The sequence below is a fragment of the Oncorhynchus clarkii genome, chromosome 26 (genome assembly GCF_045791955.1).
Source record: "Oncorhynchus clarkii lewisi isolate Uvic-CL-2024 chromosome 26, UVic_Ocla_1.0, whole genome shotgun sequence".
NCBI classification, from domain to species: domain Eukaryota; kingdom Metazoa; phylum Chordata; class Actinopteri; order Salmoniformes; family Salmonidae; genus Oncorhynchus; species Oncorhynchus clarkii.
The window spans coordinates 43,653,818-43,666,377 of record NC_092172.1 but is presented as its reverse complement, the minus strand read 5'-3'; the positions used below and the strand labels follow the sequence as shown (position 1 = coordinate 43,666,377).

At 44.5% G+C, this 12,560-nt stretch overlaps 1 protein-coding gene across 3 annotated transcripts in view; it reads right to left on the bottom strand.

The window, feature by feature from the left end:
* Positions 1 to 12,560, bottom strand: part of LOC139384444 (aminopeptidase N-like) — a 77,708-nt gene that overhangs the window by 52,416 nt on the left and 12,732 nt on the right. Inside the window, exon 2 of one of the 3 annotated variants that reach the window (XM_071129210.1) lies at positions 2,162 to 2,359. The exons of the other annotated variants lie outside the window; for them this stretch is intronic. The gene's annotated coding sequence lies outside the window, so the exon portion shown is untranslated. The remainder of the gene's footprint in view (positions 1 to 2,161; positions 2,360 to 12,560) is intronic. 3 annotated transcript variants of the gene reach the window in all.

The window sequence follows — 12,560 nt, the reverse complement described above, 5'->3', positions numbered from 1 at the left end:
ACAAATATATCAATGAATTGGCGCGGGCACTAGAAAAGTCGGCAGCACCCGGCCTCACCCTACTAGAATCTCAAGTCAAATGTCTACTGTTTGCTGATGATCTGGTGCTTCAGTCACCAACCAAGGAGGGCCTACAGCAGCACCTAGATCTTCTGCACAGATTCTGTCAGACCTGGGCCCTGACAGTAAATCTCAGTAAGATAACAAATAATTGTGTTCCAAAAAAGGTCCAGTCGCCAGGAACACAAATACAAATTCCATCTAGACACCATTGCCCTAGAGCACACAAAAAAACAATATATACCCTGGCCTAAACAGCGCCACAGGTAACTTCCAAAAAGCTGTGAGCGATCTGAGACACAAAGCAAGAAGGGTCTTCAATGCCATTAAAAGGAACATTAAATGTGACATACCAATTAGGATCTGGCTAAAAATAATTGAATGAGTTAAATAACTGTCCTTTATGAGGTGTGGGGTCTGGGGTCCGCTCACCAACCAAGAATTCACTAAATGTGACAAACACCAAATTGAGAGACTGCATGCAGAATTCTACAAAAATATCCTGTATTATAAATGTACAACATAAAACATCAAATAATGCATGCTGAGCAGAATTAGGCCGATACCCGCTAATTATGAAAATCCAGAAAAAAGCTGTTAATTCTACAACCACCTAAAAGGAAACGATTCCCAAACCTTCCGTAACAAAGCCATCACCTACAGAGAGATGAACCTGGAGAAGAGTCCCCTAAGCAAGCTGGTTCTGGGGCTCAGTTCACAAACACAAACAGACCCCACAGAGCCCCAGGACAGCAACACAATTAGACCCAACCAAATCATGAGAAAACAAAAAGATTATTACTTGACACATTACAAAGAATTTACAAAACAAACAGAGCAAACAAGAATGCTATTTGGCCCTAAACAGAGTACACAGACCCACAAACACTGGCATTTGAAATGTCTTTATTCTTTTGGAACTTTTGTGAGTATAATGTTCACTGATAATTTTGTATTGTTTATTTAACTTGTTGTTTATCTATTTCACTTGCTTTGGCAATGTTAACATATGATTCCCATGTTAATAAAGCCCCTTGAATTGAAATTGAATTGAGAGAGAGAACAGAGAGAGATCACACCAATCAATAAAAATGTAGACAAATTTGACCCAAATAATTAGAGGGATTTGCGTTAACAGCAACTTGGGGAAAATTCTCTGCAATATCATAAATAGCAGACTACATAATTGTCTTAATGAACACAACGTCCTACGCAGACGCCAGATTGGATTTGTAAAATCCGATGGTACAACAGACCACATTTCCACCCTCCACACTAACTGAACCAGATTGGATTTGTAAAAACCGATGGTACAACAGACCACATTTCCACCCTCCACACTAACTGAACCAGATTGGATTTGTAAAAACCGATGGTAAAACAGACCACATTTCCACCCTCCACACTAACTGAACCAGATTGGATTTGTAAAAACCGATGGTACAACAGACCACATTTCCACCCTCCACACTAACTGAACCAGATTGGATTTGTAAAAACCGATGGTACAACAGACCACATTTCCACCCTTCACACTAACTGAACCAGATTGGATTTGTAAAAACCGATGGTACAACAGACCACATTTCCACCCTCCACACTAACTGACAAACAAGCAAACCAAAACAAAGGCACAATCTACACGTGTTCTGTAGACTTTGAATCCTTTGACTTTGAAGAATTTGATTCAATTTGGCACAAGGCTCTTTTTATAAACTAACAGAGAGTGGTATTGGACGGAAAACATATGTTATTAAATCAATGTACACTAAAAACACATGTGTGGTTCAAATTGGCAACAAGCAAACAGACTTCTTCCCTCAGGGACGTGGAGTGAAACAGGGCTGCGCAATATGTCCAACACTATTTAAGATCGACATTTTGAGGCGGCAGGGTAGTTTAGTGATTATAGTGTTGGGCCAGTAACCAAAAGGTTGCTAGATCAAATCCCCGAGCTGACAAAGTAAAAATCTGTCGTTCTGCCCCTGAAAAAGGCAGTTAACTGTTCCTAGGCCGTCATTGAAAATAATCATTTGATCTTAAAACCTAGTTAAATAAAGGTTAAAAATAAAATAAAAATTGCGAAACAGAAGACTGTCACCTGGTATCACCCTACACAACCCTGAAATCAAGTGTCCGCTGTAGACAGATGACCTGGTGCTGCTGTCTCCCACTAAGGAGGAGGGTCTGTCAGACCTGGTGCTGCTGTCTCCCACTAAGGAGGAGGGTCTGTCAGACCTGGTGCTGCTGTCTCCCACTAAGGAGGAGGGTCTGTCAGACCTGGTGCTGCTGTCTCCCACTAAGGAGGAGGGTCTGTCAGACCTGGGCTCTGACCGTTAATCTAAAAAAAAAAAAAAAGGTCCAGAAATCAGGATTAGAAATATAAATTATATTTGGACACAGTTCTATCAGAACACACCAAAAACGACACGTATCTAGGACTAAATATCAGCAACACAGGTAGCTTTCACATGGCTGTGAACGAGCTGAGAGACAGCAAGAAGAGCATAATCTGTCTGTGTCTGCATGGAGAGTCTCCTCAATGAACGGGGAACAGCTGCATTTTCCTATTAAGGAAAACAAGAGCAAAGAGAGAGAATTCGGCAGACAGAGTGGGAGGGGCGTCACAGAGTGGGAGGGGCGTCACAGAGTGGGAGGGTCGTCACAGAGTGGGAGGGGCGTCACAGAGTGGGAGGGTCATCACAGAGTGGGAGGGTCGTCACAGAGTGGGAGGGTCGTCACAGAGTGGGAGGATCGTCACAGAGTGGGAGGGGCGTCACAGAGTGGGAGGATCTTCACAGAGTGGGAGGGTCGTCACAGAGTGGGAGGGGCGTCACAGAGTGGGAGGATCTTCACAGAGTGGGAGGATCGTCACAGAGTGGGAGGATCTTCACAGAGTGGGAGGGGCGTCACAAAGTGGGAGGGGCGTCACAGAGTGGGAGGGGCGTCACATAGTGGGAGGATCGTCACAGAGTGGGAGGATCGTCACAGAGTGGGAGGGGCGTCACAGAGTGGGAGGATCGTCACAGAGTGGGAGGATCGTCACAGAGTGGGAGGATCGTCACAGAGTGGGAGGATCTTCACAGAGTGGGAGGATCGTCACAGAGTGGGAGGATCTTCACAGAGTGGGAGGGGCGTCACAGAGTGGGAGGGTCATCACAGAGTGGGAGGGTCATCACAGAGTGGGAGGGTCGTCACAGAGTGGGAGGATCTTCACAGAGTGGGAGGGGCATCACATAACGAATTTACCAAATGGGACAAACATCCAATCGAAATACTGCATGCAGAGTTTTGCAAGACTGAATTGCATGTGCAAAGAAAAACTCAACATTACTCATGTAGAGCAGAACTGGGCCCTCCTCATTCAAATAGAAAAAAGAGACATTAATTTGTAGAACCATCTAAAAACAAGTGACCCCAAAACATCCATCACACAGCTCTACAATGTCAAGAGATGAAACCAGAGAAGAGTCCCCTCAGCCAGCTGGCTCTGAGGCTCAGTTCACAAACCCAAACCAACCCCATAGAGCCTCAGGACAGAACTCAGCCAGCTGGTTCTGAGGCCCAGTTCACAAACCCAAACCAACCCCATAGAGCAAAATGAAAAATATATAATTTTGGAAAGACACCACAAAAAATCGAAGTAAACTTCAATGCTATTTGTCTCTAAACAGACGGTACATGGTGTCAGGCTATCTGACCACTGTGACTGATAGAAAACACTGACTAGGTACAGACTCAGTGAGCACAGTCTGACTATAGAGACCAGTCGTCACAGACAAACCTGGCTGCCCGGAGAGGACAGTCTGGCTATAGAGACCAGTCGTCACAGACAAACCTGGCTGCCCAGAGAGGACAGTCTGCCTATAGAGACCGGTCGTCACAGACAAACCTGGCTGCCCGGAGAGGACAGTCTGGCTATAGAGACCAGTCGTCACAGACAAACCTGGCTGCCCAGAGAGGACAGTCTGGCTATAGAGACCGGTCATCACAGGCAAACCTGGCTGCCCAGAGAGGACAGTCTGCCTATAGAGACCGGTCGTCACAGACAAACCTGGCTGCCCAGAGAGGACAGTCTGGCTATAGAGACCGGTCATCACAGGCAAACCTGGCTGCCCAGAGAGGACAGGCTGTGCTCACTCTGCTCCAGGGGAGAGGTTGAGACAGAGCTGCATTTCCTATTACACTATGACAAATACTCAGACCTAAGATAATATTTCTTTCCCAAATTCTTTCCCAGAATTTGAAACTAAAATCCAATATTTATTGGGTGAAAAACCAAAATGTGCAGTTTTGACAGCCAAATATATGTCCTCCTGCCACAACCTGAGGGACAGCCAGTGAAAAGTGCCAATGTCAATCATTTTTCCCATTTAGTTTTGTTTTGTCTTTCATACCATGTCATGTGTCTTCTCAGTCATGTTGACACTGATCTACTACCAGGTCATGTGTCTTCTCAGTCATGTTGTCACTGGTCCACTACCAGGTCATGTGTCTTCTCAGTCATGTTGACACTGGTCTACTACCATGTCATGTGTCTTCTCAGTCATGTTGACACTGGTCTACTACCAGGTCATGTGTCTTCTCAGTCATGTTGACACTGGTCTACTACCATGTCATGTGTCTTCTCAGTCATGTTGACACTGGTCTACTACCAGGTCATGTGTCTTCTCAGTCATGTTGACACTGGTCTACTACCAGGTCATGTGTCTTCTCAGTCATGTTGACACTGGTCTACTACCAGGTCATGTGTCTTCTCAGTCATGTTGACACTGGTCTACTACCAGGTCATGTGTCTTCTCAGTCATGTTGACACTGGTCTACTACCAGGTCATGTGTCTTCTCAGTCATGTTGACACTGGTCTACTACCAGGTCATGTGCCTTCTCAGTCATGTTGACACTGGTCTACTACCAGGTCATGTGTCTTCTCAGTCATGTTGACACTGGTGTACTACCAGGTCATGTGCCTTCTCAGTCATGTTGACACTGGTCCACTACCAGGTCATGTGTCTTCTCAGTCATGTTGACACTGGTCTACTACCAGGTCATGTGTCTTCTCAGTCATGTTGACACTGGTCTACTACCAGGTCATGTGTCTTCTCAGTCATGTTGACACTGGTCTACTACCATGTCATGTGTCTTCTCAGTCATGTTGACACTGGTCTACTACCAGGTCATGTGTCTTCTCAGTCATGTTGACACTGGTATAATACCAGGTCATGTGTCTTCTCAGTCATGTTGACACTGGTCTACTACCATTGCTTTAATGTAATGTTGTTCTCATTAATATTGTTGTTGTTGTTGTTAATGGTAATCACATCTCCACTACTACTATTGTTATTGCTGTTGGTCCCACCATTGCTGTTATATGTATACTTTGACAATGTAAGTCATTTAACTTGCCATGTCAATAAAGTCTACTGAATTGAATTGAAATGGAGAGAGAAAGCAGAGTCAGTATAGAGGAAAGGTATTTTGTGCATCTCAACTAGAAGAAAACAGTGTGCTAGAAATTGAGACAGAGACAGACAGAGAGAGAGAGAGAGACAGAGAGAGAAATACAGAGAGAGAGAGGAGGAGAAAGAAACAGAGACAGAGAGAGACAGAAAGACAGAGAGAGAGAGGAGAGGAGAGAGAAACAGACAGAGAGAGACAGAAAGACAGAGAGAGAGAGAGAGAGAGAGAGAGAGAGAGAGAGAGAGAGAGAGAGAGAGAGAGAGAGAGAGACAGAAAGACAGAGAGAGAGAGGAGAGGAGAGAGAAACAGAGACAGAGAGAGACAGAAAGACAGAGAGAGAGAGGAGAGGAGAGAGAAACAGAGACAGAGAAAGACAGAAAGACAGAGAGAGACAGAGAGAGAGAGAGAGAGAGAGGAGAGAGAAACAGAGAGAGAGAAAGACAGAGAGAGAGAGACAGACAGACAGAGAGAGAGGCAAGAGAGAGAAACAGAGAGAGAAACAGAGCTCTTATTGGTAGACAGAGTAATATCAGCCTCTTATTGGTAGACAGCGTAATATCAGCCTCTTATTGGTAGACAGCGTAATATCAGGCTCTTATTGGTAGACAGAGTAAAATCAGCCTCTTATTGGTAGACAGAGTAATATCAGCCTCTTATTGGTAGACAGCGTAATATCAGGCTCTTATTGGTAGACAGCGTAATATCAGGCTCTTATTGGTAGACAGAGTAATATCAGGCTCTTATTAGTAGACAGGGTAATATCAGCCTCTTATTGGTGGACAGAGTAATATCAGGGTCTTATTGGTAGACAGAGTAATATCAGGCCACATTACCTTGTTGATACACCTGGCAACAGCGTAGCAGCTTGATGGGTCTCTGATTGAAGACTAAACAGCTCTGCTGATAGTTGTCTGTCTGCTAGCTGATCTGAGCCACAGCCAGTCTTTCATTACATGAGACAAACACACAACACAAGGTAATGACAAACACACTGCATCCAAACCAAGCAGCAGGTCATGTCTACGTCCCAAATGGCACCCTATAAAGTGCACTACTTCACGATTGGCCCTGGTCAGAAATAGTGCACTACTTAGGGAATAGGGCTTCATTTGGGACAGACAACATGGACTACTGGTTTGGATACAGTGTGTTGCTCATTAACTTGTGTTGTGAACGTATCTAACGTAGTGTCATTTAGGATGCTCCCCATGGGCCGGTAGGTTCTGTCTTTACGATCATTAACTTGTGGTGTGAACGTATCTAACGTAGTGTCATTTAGGATGCTTCCCATGGGCCGATAGATTCTGTCTTTACGATCATTAACTTGTGGTGTGAACGTCTCTAACGTAGTGTCATTTAGGATGCTTCCCATGGACCCGTCGTCTGGTCGTCGTCCAGACTGGAAGATCTGGGCAGTAACTTAGGCAGATGTTAACAACGCACGCACACTCATGAAATATATATACAGTGCCTTGCGAAAGTATTCGGCCCCCTTGCACTTTGCGACCTTTTGCCACATTTCAGGCTTCAAACATAAAGATATAAAACTGTATTTTTTTGTGAAGAATCAACAACAAGTGGGACACAATCATGAAGTGGAACGACATTTCTTGGATATTTCAAACTTTTTTAACAAATCAAAAACTGAAAAATTGGGCGTGCAAAATTATTCAGCCCCTTTACTTTCAGTGCAGCAAACTCTCTCCAGAAGTTCAGTGAGGATCTCTGAATGATCCAATGTTGACCTAAATGACTAATGATGATAAATACAATCCACCTGTGTGTAATCAAGTCTCCGTATAAATGCACCTGCACTGTGATAGTCTCAGAGGTCCGTTAAAAGCGCAGAGAGCATCATGAAGAACAAGGAACACACCAGGCAGGTCCGAGATACTGTTGTGAAGAAGTTTAAAGCCGGATTTGGATACAAAAAGATTTCCCAAGCTTTAAACATCCCACGGAGCACTGTGCAAGCGATAATATTGAAATGGAAGGAGTATCAGACCACTGCAAATCTACCAAGACCTGGCCGTCCCTCTAAACTTTCAGCTCATACAAGGAGAAGACTGATCAGAGATGCAGCCAAGAGGCCCATGATCACTCTGGATGAACTGCAGAGATCTACAGCTGAGGTGGGAGACTCTGTCCATAGGACAACAATCAGTCGTATATTGCACAAATCTGGCCTTTATGGAAGAGTGGCAAGAAGAAAGCCATTTCTTAAAGATATCCATAAAAAGTGTTGTTTAAAGTTTGCCACAAGCCACCTGGGAGACACACCAAACATGTGGAAGAAGGTGCTCTGGTCAGATGAAACCAAATTGAACTTGAAATATCCAATAAATGTCGTTCCACTTCATGATTGTGTCCCACTTGTTGTGGATTCTTCACAAAAAAATACAGTTTTATATCTTTATGTTTGAAGCCTGAAATGTGGCAAAAGGTCGCAAAGTTCAAGGGGGCCGAATACTTTCGCAAGGCACTGTAATTACATTCCTTCCCCAATGAGCGGCGTTGTGGCACTAAGTGATGGTTGTATGGGGACTTTGTTTATGGCTCTATCACTTCCTAAGTGTCAAAGGAACTGAACCGAAAAGGAATGAAAGCATAAACAAAAGATATACAAAATATAGTTCTCACACAAAAATCATCTCACTGGACTGTATTCTATATACTGTACGTCCAATGTTCTGGCAAAATGACATTGTCTCTCATATCTGGGGTTTTCCTACTTGGTGTGTTGCTTAGGCACTAACCTAAGTTGATAACTATATGATACGTTTACAGCTGTAAGGCACTAGTTCTGGGCAGTCTACAGGGATGACCTATGGACTTCTGGGAAGAAAACTGGTGAGTGCTGTAGAGTCAAAGGCCTAGAAGTAAATGTTCAACTTTATTTACTAAGGCTGGTATTTTGCTTGGACCCTTCAGTGATCCTAGCATAAATCCTAATTGGATGTTCCGTTGCGCATGTGTGTTTATGCTTACACAAGCGCGCATGTCAAGGGAAGAAAACCAAGTATCCTGGCAGATTACAACTTCTCCAGAATGAGTCTGATGTAGTCAGGTAATTTTCAGGTCAATGTCTGGAGGTCAGTCAGAATTGGTGTCGAGGGAGTCTGTAGTGGTTTTACTAGCAGTCACTGTCTTCCACTATCGTAGTGGCGGGAGGTATGAAGAAGTATACTTCATAGCTATGTTATCCACGGAGGAGCTAACCTCACGACGGAAGTACTCTAAGTATTAGACCAGTCGTACGTGGTGTGATCGTGGTTAATGATTCTAATAATTTTCCTCCTGAATGGAGGATTCTATTTATTAGTGACGTGTGTTAACCATTGGAAGAGTGCACTGGAGATTCCCTTCCATGTGTTGCACTCTGAGTGACTCCTATGTCGCTGTCGTCAAGGGTAATTTGATTGGTTAGGTCTCTAACCTTCTTTCTGATTGTAGCTAGACTGACTGTCGCTGGTATTGGTACTGGTGCTCAAAGGGACCAGTTATCCTACTGATTGTAGCTAGACTGACTGACTGTCGCTGGTATTGGTACTGGTGCTCAAAGGGACCAGTTATCCTACTGATTGTAGCTAGACTGACTGACTGTCGCTGGTATTGGTACTGGTGCTCAAAGGGACCAGTTATCCTACTGATTGTAGCTGGACTGACTGTCGCTGGTATTGGTACTGGTGCTCAAAGGGACCAGTTATCCTACTGATTGTAGCTGGACTGACTGTCGCTGGTATTGGTACTGGTGCTCAAAGGGACCAGTTATCCTACTGATTGTAGCTGGACTGACTGACTGTCGCTGGTATTGGTACTGGTGCTCAAAGGGACCAGTTATCCTACCGATTTATTCTGAAATATTATACTACCGGAACACACGATTGGAGCATTTTACTAGTTGTATTGTAGTTGAACCTACACATGGCAAGGAATGATTATTGTTGCCATTTGTTTGAAGGTGTACAAGTCCACTAGACTTCCTTTACGACCAGTGTGGTCCACCTCAGTACTATCTTAGATGTGTTCTAAGATAATCCCCATCTAGGGGCCTGTCTGCTCCTCACTGTTCTCATAGGGGAGTTTACAACTAGATTTAATTTATGCTCTGGCGGCCTCGTACGGTGTTTTCCGTAGCTTCAACCCCCCCACCGGCCTCGATGAGGCTCATCATGAGTATGGGCTACTATTCCCCCCCTTTATGTCTCCGGACCCCTCCACCAGCGGGTGGTGTTGGTGTTTGAGGTACAAACGAAAAGGTCGGACTCTATGTACGAGTTGTCAGCGGCCACGTTATGAGAATGGCTGTAACCTTCCAACCAAATCTCCTGGTGTTTGTGCTTCAACACCCTCAGTGGCTGTAGAGGCATGTCAGTCACCACCGCGTCCGCGTGTGGCAACCTCTTCAGTACCTGCCAACTGAGACGAGGATATCGCTCTGTGATATCGCAAAGTGTTTCACCAGTGGGAGTCATCGGGTCAGTTGCTGGACTGACGCCATTAGTGTCATTGTAAGGGGTGACAAGGGGTCCCCAACAACGCGGAAGGTGTATCATCGGAAGCAGAGTATACTCTGCGCATCAATGTTTTTCTTGCTGAGACGGCTGCAGTGCTTGCGGAAGTGTCCGAAGGGCAAGAGGAGTTCATCTCAACTACCTTATTGCATTACTGCAAGGAGGAGGGAAGTTGCTTGTTCACAGAGACAGCTGAATCGAAATCATGAAAAGAATGGTCAATCAGGCTGGCTGATGGAATGTGACGAGATATCGTAATATCTCCTTGGATCGGATTCTGCCCCAAGAGGTTTCTAAACGTCTTTTTCCCAGGGGGTTCTTTCAACAGATACCCCTCGTGAATGACTGCGTTGCAGCTAGCGTTAGGGGAAGACAGTATGGTCAGTGGAGAAGGCACGGTGGCCTGTGACCATACCTGGTTGGTTTTCCAATCCATCAATGGGAGTAACTGATCCATCAAGTGCTCCAAGTAGCAGGGTTACAGTTTCGAGACTGGTAACATACACAGGGTAGACGAGCGATACGTCCTTGAAGTGTAGTTTCAGCATGACTCTCAATGTGAGAGGCGAGGTAGTCTGAGTGACCTCTCGAAGTGTAGTGTCGCATCGTACCATTTTTAACCAACGTTTAGTTGGCTTCAAAGCCCTTTTAAGATCATCAAACAATGTTTGAGAGATAAGGGATATTGTCGAACCCGAATCAATTAGCGCATCACAAGTTAAGCAGTCTTCCAGGACTGTTTCCAGGAATGGCCGTTTAGATTCGTGGTAAGTGGACATATTCCCCACAAAGTGGAGTGGTCGCTCGCAACGACGTGATGTGTCAATTCTGTTCAAGGTGGAAGCAGATTGACTTTTCCGATGTTGAGTGGGCGTGGCTTTAACGAAGCGTTTGACCTTTTTCTTCCCAACCTTTGTATCAGAGTCTATAGACAAAGCCTGTGGTCTATATGTATCAGTCTATAGAGTCTATAGTCTATAGACAACGCCCGGGGGCTTGTTTCTTGATCAAGCGGACCCTGGATAGGGTCTCGAGTGAGAGCGGGAGAGATTTGAATTTTAACGTCCCTGTGATGGGTGTTAATTCCTGCTCATTAAAATACTTCACATTTCTCATTTCTCTTAGGTTTGTCTTAATCTTAGTATTTCTAACAGCAACAACAGCAAACAATGGTCACTTAAATCATTACAGAAAACACCAACAACAGAATACTTATGTGGAATATTTGTCAATATGATATCAATCAGGGTAGATTTATCTGGGCGAGTGGGTGAGTTAATCAACTGGGTAAGATTCATAGATTCATATATTTTACCTTTATTTTACTAGGCAAGTCAGTTAAGAACAAATTCTTATTTTCAATGATGGCCTAGGAACAGAAGGTTCCTGTTCAGGGGCAGAACGACAGATTTTGTACCTTGTCAGCTCGGGGATTTGAACTTGCAACCTTTCGGTTACTAGTCCAACTAGTCCAATCCTCTAACCACTAGGCTACCCTGCCGCCCCCGCTCATCTGACAACGGCTTTAACCAACACCAGTTCAGATGTTGACCAATCAAGATCATTTCACTGTAAAGAAGTTTAGACATAAGGTGCATCAGAGAAGAAAATGAGCAGAGGGGGGTCTATAACAGCCAATCACAGATACAGAGAGCAGAAGGGGATCTATAACAGCCAATCACAGATAGAGAGCAGAAGGGGATCTATAACAGCCAATCACAGATACAGAGAGCAGAGGGGGGTCTGTAACAGCCAATCACGGATACAGAGAGCAGAGGGGGGTCTATCACAGCCAATCACAGATACAGAGCGCAGAAGGGGATCTATAACAGCCAATCACAGATACAGAGAGCAGAGGGGGGTCTATAACAGCCAATCACAGATACAGAGAGCAGAGGGGGGTCTATAACAGCCAATCACACATACAGAGAGCAGAGGGGGGTCTATAACAGCCAATCACAGATACAGAGAGCAGAGGGGGGTCTATAACAGCCAATCACAGATACAGAGATGTGACGACCCTTCCACTGTCTGCCAAAATATTTCTCCTTACTCTTGTTTTCCTTAATAGGATATCGGTGGGTGGAGCCGTGAGGGTCGTCAGGGAAATGGGACACACGTGGGCTCGGTGTTCCTGACAGAGAGCAGAGGCGGGTCTATAACAGCCAATCACAGATACAGAACGGTCTATAACAGCCAATCACAGTTAGAGACCCTTTGAAACCTCAAGATTCAAAGCAAGAAATTCCAACTGTTTCCAAATAGTTTCAGACTTACAGGGAATCTAGTCTTGACATATATAGCCACGCCCCCACCTTAACTCAATCAGTGTGATACATATTGTAACCATTTAAACAAATACCCTTATCAATAACAGACTTGCTGAGCCTAGTTTTAGAAAACACAATTACATCAGCATTAGTTGACTTAGCCCAAATCCTAACCAATCAATTTTGGACAACAGGCTGCATATATTTAAATGAAAAATACCAAAACTAGATCTTGATTTAAAATCAAAGGGGGTATGG